The following is a 17295-nucleotide window of genomic DNA, read 5'->3' as shown; positions in this document are numbered from 1 at the left end:
ACTAGGTTGTTTATATGGTAGCCACTAGTTACATGTGGGCTATTTATATTTAAATTAATTAAATGTAAATAAAATTCAAAATTAAGTTTCTCTGTTGCACTAGCCATGTTTCAAGTACTCAATAGCCACATATGGCTAGTGAGTACCATATTGGATGGTGCAACTATGGAACATGTCCATTATCACAGAAAGTTCTACTGAACAAAGTTGGTCTACATTAGAGAGGCTACTACTGATGAATGGAAAATCTCAAATATATACATAAATGTGTATATATACATATGTATAATCTATTTCTATAGCAATTTTCCTTTTGTTATAGGAGGTTTCATTAAATACGTCAAATTTAAATTTTTTTCTGGAAACATTTATATTTTAATGTAAACAGTTAAAATTGTGCCATGAGCACTGTACTATAGATTTTCATTTTCCTTGTATTACAAGGATAATGAATTTCAAAAGATTTCATTTTCTCAGGATAGTGAATTATAACATTACTTTGTCTTCTCCTTCAAATCTTTCTTTATAAACATCTATTCTAAGTCCTCTCTGCTTCCAACTTTACTCAGCAAAAGCCTACCTTTGTTATGCAGCAAGGAATTCCTACTTTAGAAGGTAGCACTTTTGGCCTCAACCTCCACATTTGTGAAGTTTATAAGTTACATAAAAAATTCAGTTCCTAGCCAAGTCTTCTTATTGGGTGAGGAGGCCCTTCCAAAGTTCCAGCGAATTCCTTAGTCTGACACAACTTTTCTCAATTTAGAAAGATGCATTAGGTAACATATATTAAAAGGCAGAAATATGCAAATGCATAAACAATAGAATTTGGCATAATTATGTGATAAAGTGAAATGTTCCTGCAGTTAGTTATTGAACATGAAGGATCTCTCTCATTCTTCAGAGAAACTGTGAGATAATCTCTACCATTTATGCTTAGCAAGGAGCCATACCGCGGAGGAAAAGTAGAAATACACACGAGTGACAAAAGCAAAAATATATATATATGAAAAACTCTCAAACCACCTTCGATGAAATGTAATATGTCTGCATTTAAAGACTAGGTAAATCACACAGTGAATTTAGAAGGTGAAAAACGATGTCTATAATTACATGAGTATATAGAAAATGTTAAGTATTTTGTGAAAAGGTACGAAAACAATAACGAAAAATCATTTCATATTGAAAATAATTTAATTTTAAAAGTAGATAGTACAAACACAAAAATAAAAATAAAAATAAAGTCCAAGTAAGGAAATAGTAGAAATTTCAAATATTTTAGGAATGTCTTTCTCCAGAGTAGCATGTTGTTTAGAAACTAAATTTCCACAGTAGATTTCGTAACTCCTGAACATGAATTAGAACCTTGATATTAGCTGCAGAAATGTACATTAGTTTTGGGGAAAGGGAGAAATAAAATAATGTGCCAACCTCCCAACCATATCCCCAAACAGATTTTTGCATCTTGGTCATTACACTTACTTTCAAGATACTTTTCTCGGTTTAAACACGTAATCTTGTCTCTTTGCTCACTTGCTCACTCTTCAAGCAAGCCTACAGCCAAATAAATTGCCATAAATGTTTACCAGTAAACCGTTATTTTCCAAGGAATTTTTTCTTAATTTTTTAAATTTAACAAGTTTAACTACAATTAAGAAAGTACTCCTGGCACAAGCACTTTGAAACATTGTTTGGGTCTTGGAAAAGTTTGAAACTTCCAATTCATTAGGACTTTGAGTAGCTATTTTGTACCTAAGAATGAGAATTGATGGACAGATTGGGACTAAACACATAATTTTATGAAATATGATGAAAACATGAGAGTTTTGGTATGACGTACGTAACGATCAAGAACCCGTTTCTTTTTAGCAGGCTCCTAAAAAGTACCTCCCTTATAATTACTAAATAAAAACACTCACTTATTCAGTACTCAGCTAGCTTTTAAAATCTGAATAACAGAAGTACACAGTGAGAGAGGTACTTACATGGTTTCCTTGGATACTGGATGATGCCATTCAGGTCTATGTTTTTATCTGAAAGTGGTGCCCTGTGGAGAAATGAGGCTTGGTGAGTGGCTGTTTATACATAGTAAGTAAATAGGAACTTTGTTTATTTTACAAAGCATTTTTTATTTTGACCCAGCTTTCCTTTTCTATCACACCCAACTCCTGTAAACAGCATTAATATAGTAGAACAGGTACTCCGTACAACTCTTTTTAACTCCACTTAAGAAATCATAATTATTAAGGCAGGAGTTCAGAATGCTTTGGCTAAGGATGTTACTCCTTGGATTGCTGTATATATCTTAACTATTTTATTTATGTCAGACATATTAATGAATATTGCTTGCCTCTCTATTTTCCTCAAAAGGAATATTTCTCAAACCACTAATAAAGAAATTAGTCTAAAACATTCACATAAATGATAAATGTCCTTACCTTAACCAAAAGATAAGAGAACTCAAGCTTTAGCCAGTTTCTAAACATGAAGGGATTGCACAGACCTTAGCTGCCATTTTACATGTTCTAGTGACATCCTAGATTCCCAATGGTTTTAGTGCTATGAGCATACAATTTTGACATCCAGTCCCTCAGAACTACACACATTCTAATTTTGGTAGCATGATTAATCCCTCCTATGTGATAAGTTATTTAACCTTCTAATATTTCTTAGAATCGAAAAGAACAAATGAGTTGCAGCAAAGAATGGCAAATAACTTTAATGCTTAACACAGTTTAATAACCTGAAATGAAGTAAGTATGTGCTACGTTTCCATTAAAAAGTTTCCAGCCACAATTAATTGAACGAAAACTTGTCTTGTTCCAAGATTATTCTTGGAAATGTAATTTTAAAATCTGCTTGAAATGAGGAAACTTACTTTTTTATACCATATGAAAGCAATTTCATTTTTTAGGAATGATTTTTGGATAGACTTCCGATTGGATATTTTCCATTGGAACTAGCAGCATAGGGGGTCGGGAGGGGGGAGGGGAGGGAAGCAATTCTGTGTTCTTTCGCCAGCACTGACAAAGGTCTGGTTGTCAGTGATACCTTTACAGCTAAATTTACTCCAGAGTGACAGAAACAGGTGCACCTCGGCCTGCCAGACACTTGTGCAGAGAGATCACGCATCTCACGGCTTGACGATCAAGGGGGCAAAGCCTCGGTCTTCATAGAAAAGGAGAGGAGGCAAACGCAGCCCAAACTGGGGGGTTTCTCTTCAAAGCCAGCTGGTCTGGCTTTATTCTACAGGAATTTTTTTACCTGTCAGGATTTGGACAACAAAGCCCTCAGCAGGTGCTGACGGGTACAACTTCCTGGAGAAGCAGAAAGGCACTGGTGAGTTTCAATTGCCAAAATATATTTTTTAATCTCTAAAAGTTAATGTTGTTGTCTTGAAAGAGGCACCACTGAGGTACCTGTGTTCACAAAGTTGATGAGACCATTGGAATCAGAGCCAACTCACTCAACAGTGGATTTGCCTGGTGTGAAAGTAAAGCTGTTAGCATATAATAATTTTTCAGTTTTTTTTCTTTTTTTAGGTTTTAAAAAAGATTCCATTTTTAAATATTGGTCTCTTTCATTACTGTTTTCAATCTTTGGAAGATGAAGAGTTAATTACATTTATAATGTTACATGATTTAACACATATTTTAGTCTTCTTTTATCTAATTATCTAATTCTGTCATAATCTTTTCTGAATAAAAAGCTATTTTCTAATAAATCTCCCAAATAAAAAGGTGCAATGGTGGTACACACTGTTTTCGAAAATTACATGTACTGGCTTTTTAAAATGTGTGCATGCTACAAGAACATGAATAGAGAGAATACGCAATGAACTTTATTTTAATACATTTTTAAAACATATATTGCATGTATAATTAAATAATTTAAAATATATTGCATGTTTAATAATTAAATAAAAGTAAATTGTATTATAGTAAATATTATTTAATAATTAAAAGTGGCAATATTTTCTCATTACTTTACAAAGAGTGTCTTTTGAGAAAAATCTTTGAAATTAACAATAAGACAGTATTAAAGCAGGTTTTTACATCATTGATTTCCAAAATTAGTATATTTATATATTTTTTATTTTTATTTTGTGAATTCAAAAGTTTAGGCAAAAATATTTTCTTCAGAATAGGATTTTAATTAATGCAAAACATGAAAAAATGAGACCACATGTTAGGACATATTTTTAAAAAGTGATTCTATTTCAGGGATTCATTCTTTTAACTATGCTTCACAGCATTTTTCTACAAATTGTTGTATTATAGTAAATTGAAAACATTTATTTAAGCAAGTAAGCAGCTCAAAGCTAGAGCCTATACATAGTAAACATATGAAACCATTTTAATAACCAAATTCCATATTCACAAGCAACATGGGCTAATTAATTTAACAGAAACAACAGTATACATTGATCAAGAATGTTACAAATTATTATGCATAAAATCAATTTTCTAGGCTGTGGGGGGTAGAATTGGTGCTTAAGAAAGAAAAGACTCCTACCAATATAAATTACTAATACTATGAGGCAATTGTTTTATTCTGATGATCCCATAAATAACTTTCAATCTACATCCTTTATACATGATTGTATAGTGGAAAAAAAATAATGACCGCTGTATCTGAAATAAATTTTAAATCAATGACGACATGGATATGCCACAAATGTATAACTAACACACTCTTTTAAACTGTCGTAATTACTGTTGAAAATTGTGAAATATTTGTGGTTTAAAAAATTATCAGAACTACTCCACCCAAGCAAAATATCTAATATTTTAAAAACATAATGTTATCCACAAACATTTTAATGAACCCATATTTTAAAACATTAAACCCAAATATACTTTTTATTATAAATTGTTACATGTATGTTATATTTCAAATTATTAAACCATTTAAAAATATATATGTATTTATTGCGATTAAGCTGCTACTTTCATATATTTTGTCATGCTTCATTATGTTTCATTATATTGATTCAGACACCTGAGTAACTGTAGTCGCTAAATTTTTAGAATAACTTCATTAGTCTCTTAAAGAATTAGTTTGTATTTCATGCACTTGAAAATTTTACTTTTATTTTTCTAGTCTGTTAAATGCTACATTCCTAAACAATCACAATATTTACTTTTAAAGATGATGGTTACTGCAAAACTGAACAACATGTGTTCTTATTTCAACTTCAGAATTATATTTAAGTTTTCACGTGCATTACCATTGGCTATAATTATTACATTGTCATTAAGTGTAAGCAAACCAAAAGCTTCTGTCAAACTATTGTTTATGACTCTGTCAATTATCTAAGTATAAATGAATCTACTGGAAATAATGTTAGATATAACTCAAGTATTTCAAAATAACTAAATTTATCATTTTAACTGTGCCTGAATTGTAGATTTAATCTAAAATCACATTATTTTTTTCTTTTCATTATGAGAAGCTGTAAATTCTTGTCCACCATGCAGCTATGTTTGTCGTTTCTAATAAATCTTCAACATCGTGTCACAAAAAAAAAAAACAAAAAAAAAACACTATGCCAACTCCCTCAATATATGGGAATGGTTTATTTTAATAAAATATTGGAGTTTAAAGTAGCATTGATTTACACCTGCTCTAAATATTTAACATTAAAACATAGGCATTTCAAGCATTATTTGCGAGATATCTTCCTATCTTAAAGACAGCTTATTTACAGTGGAGAAAAATTGTTTTCCTGTTTCAGAAAGACACTTGGAAAAACATGTTATTTAACCTTACATATTAATAGGGAAAATCTTGATTCTACCAGTAATTAACTTCAATTAATTATATTTTAAATATCAGCCTATTTAATTTCAATGCAACAAAATTTCCAGCTAAAATGATTTACTTGTAAGTATTTAAAGCAACAAAATATTTTGGCAGCTTTATATGTATCTCCTCATTGACCAGCCACCTGACTGACAGCTGTCAACTGTTCATGTGCCAAATGTAACCCAGTAAAGATAAAAATTACATATTACTCATCCCTGTTGATAATACCTGGTGCCAGTAGGTTTCAAATAGGAATAACTAGACTATAGATAAAACACAAGTAAGTGGGGAATCATTTCTACTGCCTACGTCTCCTCCCCTGTCATTAACTCATTTCCCCTTCTTTTTCTTATTGATCCCTTTTCCCTTGCTATTAGTATCTACAGAGTTATTTTCCTTAAAGGAACTTTCAGAGTATGTTACAAGTCTGTGTCCATGAAAATACTGGGCAGCCAGGTAATAATGCCCACACATTTCTTTTAGTCCTATTTTCTTTTAAGCTCATAAACTATTTCAGAGTTATGGGAAGAAAGCTTTAAAGCTTTCAGCTTCTCATTTTCAAAGAAAATGAAATCAAAGAACAAAAATGAAATTTACCAAAGGTCACCAAGGTGGCTATGTAGATACAGACTTGGGTTTGTTTCCCAACTTAATATCCAGTGATTTTTTTTCTAATTAGACTTTAAACATGTTGACTATTAAACTATAAGTAACAATGATCACATGGAAAATTAATGTGAATTACATTCCTTTGAAGAACACTTTTCAGTTACCAAACAATACCTTGTTAGAGAAATACACATTTTTATCACAGCATATTAAAATGTAGTTCTAAAAAATACAAAGACTATAAATGTACTAAAACATCCATGGTACAAACATTTTTTATTCGTTTTACCTTTTAAAAGGATTTCCAAACTGGAAATATTTGTGAATGTATATGAAATATCAGAAATAAAAAATAATCAAAGGTAATATATATATTTAGAAGATAACTGTTGAAATCAAAAATATAGGTTGGAATATAGGGTTTTAAGATTGAAAGTAATTAAAAACACAAAGTATACTAACACATAAGCATATGTATATATTTAAGTGCATAATACATTATATAGTTCATATAACTGACTTAACAACTGACTAGCTTGTCTGTGTGTATATATAACTATCTTATATTAATTCCAAAAGTATTAATTATATTAGTAAATATTGTATATTTATATAATTTGTAGATAATATTTGTACAATATATTGATCCAGTCAAGGTCATGAAAAAATTAATATTCAAGCCAAATATTTGTCTTCTGGATCTCCAGAAAAGAAACTGTTTAGTTGAAATCTACCACATTCTGAATTTATAAGAATTTATCTTAGTCCTGGGCTTTGGAACAGTACTTGCTCATAGGAAGTGTTAGCTTTAAAACCCAGACCCGCAAATTAATAAGAAAAAGAGAAGGGGTAAAGCTTAAAAATTGAAAAAAAATTTGGGAGGAAATTGTGGCCAGGGTTCTCCTGCAAGGGATTGATCTAAAATAATCAACATTTTTATGACTAACAACACCTTTTAGCAACTAAATTGTATATCTAAATTTGAAAATATATCTGCTTATTCCATTACATTTAGTCCAAATCAACATTAGTCATTAATCAACAAACCATTTAACAATATGCAGTAACAGTATGCAAATCAATTGCAAGCAAAGTAGTCAGTAAATAACATCCATTTCTAGCAATTTGAAAGATAGGAGTGTCAAAGGAAAATGTGCAAAATCACAAGACTTTCAAGTAAGTTTAATCATTGCCCTGCATCCCAAAGGGGTTTGAGTGAAAATGAGTGACTCGTCCCTTGTCTGCTTCTGAAGGATCATAAAGGCTTCCTCATTAGAGTTACAGAGTGTTCTTCAAAGAGCACCAGAGCAAAAGTAGGAAGGTTTGAGTTAGGCCGGGCGCGGTGGCTCACGCCTGTAATCCCAGCACTTTGGGAGGCCGAGGCGGGCGGATCACAAGGTCAGGAGATCGAGACCACGGTGAAACCCCGTCTCTACTAAAAATACAAAAAATTAGCCGGGCGCGGTGGCGGGCGCCTGTAGTCCCAGCTACTCAGGAGGCTGAGGCAGGAGAATGGCGTGAACCCGGGAGGCGGAGCTTGCAGTGAGCCGAGATCAAGCTACTGCGCTCCAGCCTGGGCGACAGAGCGAGACTCCGTCTCAAAAAAAAAAAAAAAAAAAAAGGAAGGTTTGAGTTAGACTCTTGTTTCACTGCAAAGTAATTTTGTGACTGGAAACAAGTCACTTAACCTCTGTGAGGCTAATGAATGGATGGGTCTTTTTGCCCATTTTGTACACATGGTAGGAAAGGAAGTTTTAGATACCCAATGAAAGACATTTCCTCTGTTTCATGTGAGGAAGTCTCAAAAGGAATCTGGACCATTATTGGCGGGTTCCTGTCTGCAATGACATGCCCCACCCTGTCCCTATTGCTATAAGTAGCCCGCCAAGTAGGCATTCCAAGTAATTAAAACTGACACGGTATCTAGCCTGTGAAGTCAGGGGGCAAAACAAAATCACTTTGCAATACACTCCAGAGCAGCAGGCCATATTTTTTCCACTTGGGGACCCTAGTAACATAATACAAAAAGTCTCATTCTCAAAATTATATTATGACATAAAGCTTTAAATTTTGCAGTGTGCACTATAATGCTAAATTGACAAAAAGTACTGAATGGTCATTTAATATTTTTAATTTTATACAACGAGGGGACAATTTTTAAACTTAGAAAGATATTCTCCACACACACTACTATAAGCCAGCATGATAATGTATTTGTTTAGGTCAGGAAAATGTTGGAACAAGAAACAGTATTAAAAATATTTGAATCCTAGTACAGTATGTCTGCTACCTACAGGTATTTAGGTTATGTATGGTGAATAAATGGATTGAAAGAATGGATAAATACAGTTGGGGAGTTCAATATTTTTAAGGAAAACTTGTAAACTAAAGCAATACTTTTGCAATAGTAATAATCATTTATTATTGCTTTTTTATATTCACAAGGACAGAACTAAAACACGATTAATGTATTTTTTTAAAAATCTTAATATAAAAGAGGTTAAAGACCTAAGACATGGATCACTCTGTTGACAACGATGGCAAAGTTGCGCAGGCCCTTTATGACTGCTTGGCAGATGAAGATGATTACTGAGGTCATAAGGAACATATGCATTGATTGAGAATCTCTTAACAGAGAAGCCACATTCCTCAAGTGACTATGACCAGTGCCAGTCCCAGTTTCATGGAGTCTGGGCTCACAGCAGCTGGCAGTCACTGAAGGATGAAAATGTTTGGGAGTTACTTATCACCAGTGGTAGAGGTTCCTGGATTTGAAGCCCATTTTACAGGTTTTGCAGAGGTATCAGGACCCAGTGAACAAATTCCAACCAAGAGAAGATAATGGCTATCCCTCAATTAAGTAAAGATGAAGAATTGTACAGAAATTTGAGATAATTAGGTTTCCATATTGCTTAACTGGTTTTCTAATTTCAACAGGCAGAATATTTGTGACATGTCTTTTTTTCTTGTTTACAATTTTGAATCAAGATTTATCTTACTATCTTGAAAGGTTCTCATGACTTTAAAAGTTCCCCAATATTTGTTAACATTAGTGAAGAGAACAGGAGTTAATAACAAATGGAGAGAACAAAAAGTTATGGCATTAGAGAGACCTGTGGGTCTTATGCTTCCCCTCACCTTAAGAGAGTGGCATGCAAAAAATTGCTATGCAAGAAGCACCTGAGGAGCCTGTTACAATGCAGATTCCTGAGATTGCAGCTAAGTGGGCCTGAGGTGGGGTCCATGAATCTGTATTTTAGCAGGCACCTAGGTGACTCTGAGGCACTTTCATGAACTGTTCTTTGAGCTAGGCTGTTAACATCCTCACAAGCAGCCCTGTTTTGTGAGGAGGATCAGGTCTCCTACTCTACAGTAACAAGAAAACTAACACTTAGTGATCCCAAGTACCAAAAGATGAAAGGGAGCATATGCACACAACTATAGACTTTACCTTTTAAAATGTATTGTTTGCTATAATTAAACACTACTGTGTTGAGTAGTTCATTTATTTTAATTATCTTATGTAGACTGGAAAATAAGTGTCACCGAATACCAGTGAAAAGCCAGAAAAAAATCATTCTCAAGTTTTTCTTAAGTTTAAGATGCTAAATAATACAGCTTGAAATGTGATAAAACGGCTTGAGTGAACTCTTCAGGATAGTCATTAAAACAATACAGATAGTGCTTATTATGGGGAGTATGAGAGCGTAGAGCATACACATTCACCAAGTTTTAGAATGCTCAATTAATCATCACTGACCTGCGGAGTTTAAGAGGTTATAGCCCAGTGATAATGTGAGAGAAACCACAGGCTTTATTCTCCTGTGGGTGAGTTTATTTTGTGGCCATAGGCTACACAGACTAGAATCTCACAGCTATGTAAGTATGAGATGAGACTGTGTGGATGCATGAACATAAATCCTTCATAAGTACTATATAACCAACATAAGCACAGACCTTATTCATTGTAAGTTAATCATCATTGCAATCAAAGAGTAATTACAGTGATTAATAACAAAAAAAATCATAGAAGTTATTCTGTGACCATATTATCTATAACATGCATCGTCAATTGTTTAGAAATAAGCTCCTTTAGTGATGGTGTTTTATTTTGAAGTGATTCTGATACATCAAAAAATAATAATACCCTATGGTTCTGAAACAGAAAATGTAATTTTCCAACACAAAGGGAAAATCCTGTTAACCAGTTGTGTGTGTGTGTGTGTGTGTGTGTAGCTTTACTGAGTTCACAACTGATAATAAAGAATTTACAACTGAAAATGAAGAGAGGAAGCAGTAAAGACAAAGGAAGGAAGGAAGGAAGGAAGGAAGGAAGGAAGGAAGGAAGGAAGGAAGGAAGGAGAGAGAAAGAAAGAAAGAAAGAAAGAAAGAAAGAAAGAAGGAAAGAAAGAAAGAAAGAAAGAAAGAAAGAAAGAAAGAAAGAAAGAAAGAAAGAAAGAAAGAAAGAGAGAGAGAGAGAGAGAAAGAAAGAGAAAGAAAGAAAGAAGGAAAGAAAGAAAGAGAGAGAAAGAAAGAAAGAAGGAAAGAAAGAAAGAGAGAGAGAGAAAGAAAAAGACAGGAGAAAGAAAGAAAGAAAGAAAGAAAGAAAGAAAGAAAGAAAGAAAGAAAGAAAGAAAGAAAGAAAGAAAGAGAGAGAAAAGAAAAGAAAAGAAAGCCAGCTGCAAGGAAGAAAGGAAGTAAATGGAATAGTTGGGAGGAAATCTGTTGACTAGCTATTTAGCCTTTGCTAAAGGGGTCAAAAGGAATAAGAATGTTGTAGAATGTTTCTTACTTTAGCAGTGTTCAAAATCTTTTACTTAGAATCTTATTTCTTCATTCCGAATCTTGAGTGATGATTTTCAATATAAAATGCATTCCATTTGATATAGATACTCTTTATTTACAGATTTAAGACTACACTAAGTTGGGAAATATTTGTTTATGTACCCTGTCTTTGCACATAGGAAGATGTTTTATCTGTGATTTAATAGAAGAGATAGAAGGCAGAATGAAATTTGCCCTCTAACCCTAAACCTCTCCACAACCCTTTCAAATTCTCTTTCATCCAACAAGTGGCACATATTCTCTTTAAAGAGTTCTTAAACCCTGTTCAAGACATTTCTGGATAAACAATAACTAATTATACCTCTGGTGACTTTGGTGGGGCAGAAGGGAGAGCACACAGGGTAAGTCTGATTGACAACATAGTCACTATGGCACAAGGGACATATAGTGGCTGCATGCCTCATATTGCAAACAGGTAATAGAAAAAGAGACCAGAGGAACAGGTAATACAATGTACAATTTTTTTAAGTGTATAAATTTTCAAGGAGTATCTTAATCTTTTGCTGATAGAGAGTTCATCTTTCAATCTCAACATTTTCTGAAACAAAACTGCTTCTTCAAGTAAGAGTCAGGTTTCCCATTTATTTGCATCCAAAGCTTAGATCTGTGTGGACAAATGAAGTGGCTGCTGGCAGGAGGGACCTGAGACACACTGAAAGTGCTCCCTAAAACACTTTCTGACCAACACAGCAGGGTATCTATGGAAGCATGGATACTTCTTCGGATTATGAATTCTTTTCAGAAAACTTTTGAAGAGAGGTTCATTTAAAGTGGTTGCACATTGATACCGTGTCATGGATTAGGCGGCTGAAGTGGCCGGCTCCTCTGATAGAACATAGTTGGAAAGAATTCCGGGGACATAAAGGGGCGGCTGAGGGATGAAAGGACCTTGTAGGTCGCATCAGTGGAAGGCCCAAAGGAGAAAGAAGCCACTCGTGAAACAGCTATTACTGATTGTAAAAATTGCTGCTGGGTGAGTGGAGCATGCCAAAATGAAAGCAGAGCCTGCTGAACGTGAGTATAGGGAAGAGAGTGATGTAAAGACAAACTTTCACAACATCACAACTGTGCATATGCTACACAGATAAGAGCTCCGATTTAAGAGGAGTTCACTGGGATCTAACAGGAAGCCACTAATTCAACATATTTATGCACAGTTCCCTTAAATTTAAGATTATATAATGAATAAACAATTCAGAAGATGTCTGAGGTAACTAAAAAATAAAATCTTGGAGACTTATTCTGGGCAAATGTGTGTGTCATTACTTTCATAAGTCTGATGAAATCCATTAAGAATACCCCCAAAAAAGTGTATCTAAAGACAATGTTATACAGAACACTGACTAGGATAATATAGTTAGCAGTACAACATGTAAGACTTCTTGGTATAATACATATTAACTGAATAAACATACAACCATAAATATGTTTATATTTACTCTACATATTAAATACTTTACATAAAATAACTGTTTGGAAGCATGAAACTGACAGAAAAGAAAACATCTTTTAAAATATCATTAGATAACTACAACATTGAGATGTTCTCCAGGAATATGGGATAGTTCTTGGAAGTGAAATGGTATACAATAGCTAACATTTGTTGAGAATTTGCTATATGCGAAGCACTAAGTGGCCACAGAAGTACAATTTCATGAGCTTCTCTCAGCAAAATCATTATCATGGGTAGTTCCTGCCACCTTCCCCATTTTACAAAAAGGACATTTAGAAAATTAAGGTCAAAACAGTTATTTAGTGTCTAAACGTGGATTCTGGTCCAGAGTTTCTGAGTTACCCTTCGCTGCCCATTTTATACTCTTTGAAAAGAACATTTCCCATGCTGTTTATACATGATCTATGACTACTAATTTAGTGAAAATGACTTTTTAAAGAATTACCAGACCTTTTACGAGTGTTACTTGTCAAAACTGTCTCCTTAAAGGCTATACAATCGTATCAAAAATACCTTTGAAATTCCTCTTTTATATCTTCAATTAGTGTCAATTTATGAGACAAATATCAAATTATCTAAAGCTTTGTAATCAAATCTTAGTTTTCATCCTGTTTACTACATTTGGCTTGGATTTACTTTTGGCAAAAAATTCATCCTTAATGATTAAGATTTGCCAACAATCAGGCCAGTTTTAAGACTGTGTAGCAAATCCCTGAGGAGATTTCTAAATAGACTTGAGCAAAGACAACATTACTGAAATAAATGAATAGTCTTCTAAAGTAAAGAGGATGACATGCATTTAGATACGTATTTCTGAAATATTTTCTGGTGGGACAAAAATATCTATTATATTATCCCTATAAGTGAACAAATGTTATGAATACAAGGAAGCAGTATAGCTTCATAGCTAAGAGTAGAATATTGGAAACAAACACATTGGTTTTATGTCGTTTGGCACTTACGAACTATGTGGCCCTGGGCAGGTCATGTCAGCACGCATAGCTTTAGTTTGTAAAATCTGTAAAATGGGGACAATAATAGTACATGTCTAAAAGGTTGCTCTTTGAATAAAAGGAAATAAAGTTTATAAAAGCAATTAATACAGAGTCTGACAAATAGTATGTGGCCATTAAATGTTAGGTACTTCAGACATTCATTTCAACTCACATTCTAATAAGATAGAATTATTTTTGTATATATCCTCCAGATATCATTGTATTATGACGAAGAACATTACTGATTAAAAAGATTTAACTACAAATTTAGTATAAATAAATAAATAAGTAATAGTCCATAGGAAATCTGGCCTTTGGTTTGAGTCTTTGACTCAATCAGTACTTTGGTGAAACAAACTGGTTTTAATCATTGACTTAAATTTAAAAGTTTTATTGAGTTTTACTTTTAATTCTCACCATATTACAAAATAATTCAGAAACTTCCTCCCAGTGAAAATTCTCTTTCTTCCTAAGAAATTAGAATATTGATATAATTATATGCCTCCTTGTTCCAGAATATCTATAAAATTATGTATTGAAAGCATATAGATCTATGCATGATCTTACTTTCTTGAAAACATAACATTTTCTATTATATTGCTTGGTTTAAAATTTAGGATTATAAATAAAATATTTTAGAAATAATTTTGTAAGCTCCAGAGAAGTAGAATATAGTCATTTGAAAAATTACCTAGAAATGGCCGGGTACAGTGGCTCAAGCCTGTAATCCCAGCACTTTGGGAGGCCGAGGCAGGCAGATTACCTCAGGTCAGGAGTTCAAGACCAACCTGGCCAACATGTCAAAACCCCATCTCTACGAGAGGCAGAGGTTGCAGAGAGCCAAGATCATGCCACTGCACTCGAGCCTGGGCAACAGAGCAAGACTCCATCTCAAAAAAAAAAAAAAAAAAAGAAAGAAAAAAGAAAAGAAAGAAAGAAAAAAAAGTAAAAGAAAAAATACCTAGAAAGATAGAGAGAATAATGCACATTTTGCCATGCAGTAGCCTTTATTCCTTCTTTTCTAAACTCCTTTGTCTTAACTTGGGGTCTTCATTTAATAACTAACGTTAGCATGAATATCAGATATAAAATTTTTACTGACATTCTCTAAGTTTGTTTTTTTTTCTGTAATACTTAATCATAAAATTAGTATGAATCATAAACATCTCAGGTGGGACTTTATCAGAACCAAAAATGCAAAATGATTATACTTCTATTTTTCAAGAAATGGTACAGTCCCCTAACAGAGCTGTAGTGTTGATCATATGTCTAACAGAACTACTTCTAGGTCCTCTTGAAAAGAACTCTCCATTCGGCATTCTGTGGGCTACCCCTACCCAGCAGGCTTTTGCCCAACCAAATTGCCATAGATGGCCATCAGACATTTGGAATGACATCAGGAGACAATCTGAGCAGACTCTGCCCTAAAGAATTCAAGCTAGCAGGAGACTAAAGATATCAATGTCATCTTGGCTGACAACAGCATTCCAAAGGTCAACCAGGGTGAAAAGAGGATAGACTCTGAGTTTTCAGTGCCTTTTCAGCAACCAAGTGGCCAACAAGTATAATAAAGCATCCCTTAAGAAAAAAAAAAAAAATCCTAGAGGCATGATGTCAGTGAAAGGGAAATAAGGCAACCTGTACACTTAAGTCATGGTATTTTAAAACATAAGAAAGTTTTGCCTCTTCAAAGGTAAATCTCATCCTGAACCAATTCCCACCTCTCGGATGACTTACTTCTTTCTGCTGTGATAACCCCACTATGGGTGAATAAGGAACTTAATGGTATAGAAGTGGAAATTCTTTGCATTATATTAACAATGGCTAATTTTTACTGCAGTTTATCACTTTTCCAGCCCTGTGCTTTATGCTGAATAGCTCATTTAATCTTTATAACAAAGTTTGAGGGTAGCACATTTTGTTCCACATTTTACAAATGAGGAAACTGAGGCACCGGGAGATTTAAACCACATGCATAATCATACAGTTACCATGTGATACAGCCAATTGGCTTTTGGCCACACAGTCTCTTCCAAGTCAGATCAGCCTTCTCAGTCGTCAGCCATGGAGAAGTTGAGGCCTTCTACCATGTCTACAGGCACTTGAAGAAGTGAAACATTTTCTCGTAGGATACTGGATTTTAGGGAGAATGGGAAGAATGCTGAACCACATGCAAATGGCAGATTAAGAAGAGAAATAAAGACAATAATTCAAATATAAATGTAAACCTACACTTTTAAAAGAATTTGTTATTAATTTAAAATTATTTAATATTTATAAGTACTCTTATTTGGACACTTTGGGGATCCTTCACTAAGGGTTAAATTAAAGGGTAGCTACTATAAAAGAGCAGAATTAATACCAACAATTCACTCCTAATTAACAATAAGGTATATAGAATACAAACATGGCATTAAAAACAAAACAAAACAAACCCAAAAGACAGAACAAAACAAAACAATAAAACTAACAAGAAAGCTTATGCTTTGTCTAAATCTTTATGATGTATTCTGTTGCCTTATATGTTTCAGATAGTGTAATTTGTACTAATGTTTTGTTTGGGCCGGGCGCAGTGGCTCATGCCTGTAATCCCAGTACTCTGGGAGGCCGAGGCAGGCAGATCACGAGGTCAGGAGATTGAGACCATCCTAGCTAACACGGTGAAACCCCGTCTCTACTAAAACTACAAAAAAAAGAAGAAAAATTTAGCTGGGTGTGGTGGCAGACGCCTGTAGTCCCAGCTACTCGGGGGGCTGAGGCAGGAGAATGGCGTGAACCCAGGAGGTGGACCTTTCAGTAAGCAGAGATCGTGCCACTGCACTCCAGCCTTGGTGACAGAGCGGGACTCCATCTCCAAGAAAAAAGAAAAAATTTTGTTTCTTATTAACATTCCTGAGCCAATTCCATCCCAGTTATATCATAATCAGTATACCTGATATCTTTATCAAATTTGAGAAAGATTATGCTTTGCTAACAATTTTCACCTTAGGTAATGCTTTTCCTCCCTGACCTTAAGAAAGCTTTTTAGCTCTTTAAGAGGATAATCCCATTCCCTCAGAATTTTTAAAGTAGAATTACCACAGTGTTATCCCAATTAGCCTCTTAGAAAAGGCATTATATAAATCTATGACACTACCAATAATACATTTTTAGTTTGGGAGATAGTATTATTCCCCATGCTCCTCCTTACTCTTTGTTAAACGGAATTTCTTCCTGGAGGAATACTTAGCAGTATTTTTTCTTGTAAAAGGGTACTCTTGCCTAAAATTTTCAGTCAAGCTGCCTTTCTATAAGATGAATTCGCCTAGAAAGATGTCCTGGTCTGTTACAAAGTATACTGGACCCTGTTGGGGGACCTTATCTTTTTTCCAAATTTATGACATAACTTTGGGGGCATCTCTTAACTTCTCTGGGCCTGATTTCTCTTGCCTATAAAATAAATTAGGTGTTTGGCTGAAGTGTTCCCCAAGGTCTCTTTTAGCAGGAAGATACTGAAATTCTGACTTTAAAGCTTCTCACACTAGTGCCAGGTAAAAGAAACTCCAAGTGTGTCCTAAAATGTGGCTGGTATCAGTCATAATCTAATTT

At 34.0% G+C, this 17295-nt stretch overlaps 1 protein-coding gene and 1 long non-coding RNA gene across 4 annotated transcripts in view; one reads left to right on the top strand and one right to left on the bottom strand.

The window, feature by feature from the left end:
- The window catches only part of LOC105538208, a 155883-nt gene that overhangs the window by 131019 nt on the left and 7569 nt on the right, over positions 1-17295 (bottom strand). For both annotated transcript variants that reach the window (XR_001005858.1, XR_001005859.1), the window contains exons 2-3: positions 1983-2044; positions 1480-1551 (exon numbers count right to left, since the gene is read on the bottom strand). This is a non-coding gene — a long non-coding RNA (uncharacterized LOC105538208). The remainder of the gene's footprint in view (positions 1-1479; positions 1552-1982; positions 2045-17295) is intronic.
- MEF2C (myocyte enhancer factor 2C) overlaps positions 3147-17295 on the top strand; it is a 183425-nt gene continuing 169276 nt past the window's right edge. For both annotated transcript variants that reach the window (XM_011978009.1, XM_011978006.1), the window contains exon 1: positions 3147-3336. The gene's annotated coding sequence lies outside the window, so the exon portion shown is untranslated. The remainder of the gene's footprint in view (positions 3337-17295) is intronic.

This window comes from Mandrillus leucophaeus, unplaced genomic scaffold, assembly GCF_000951045.1.
Source record: "Mandrillus leucophaeus isolate KB7577 unplaced genomic scaffold, Mleu.le_1.0 Scaffold187, whole genome shotgun sequence".
Lineage (NCBI taxonomy): Eukaryota > Metazoa > Chordata > Mammalia > Primates > Cercopithecidae > Mandrillus > Mandrillus leucophaeus.
This window is presented reverse-complemented; position numbering and strand designations above follow the sequence as displayed.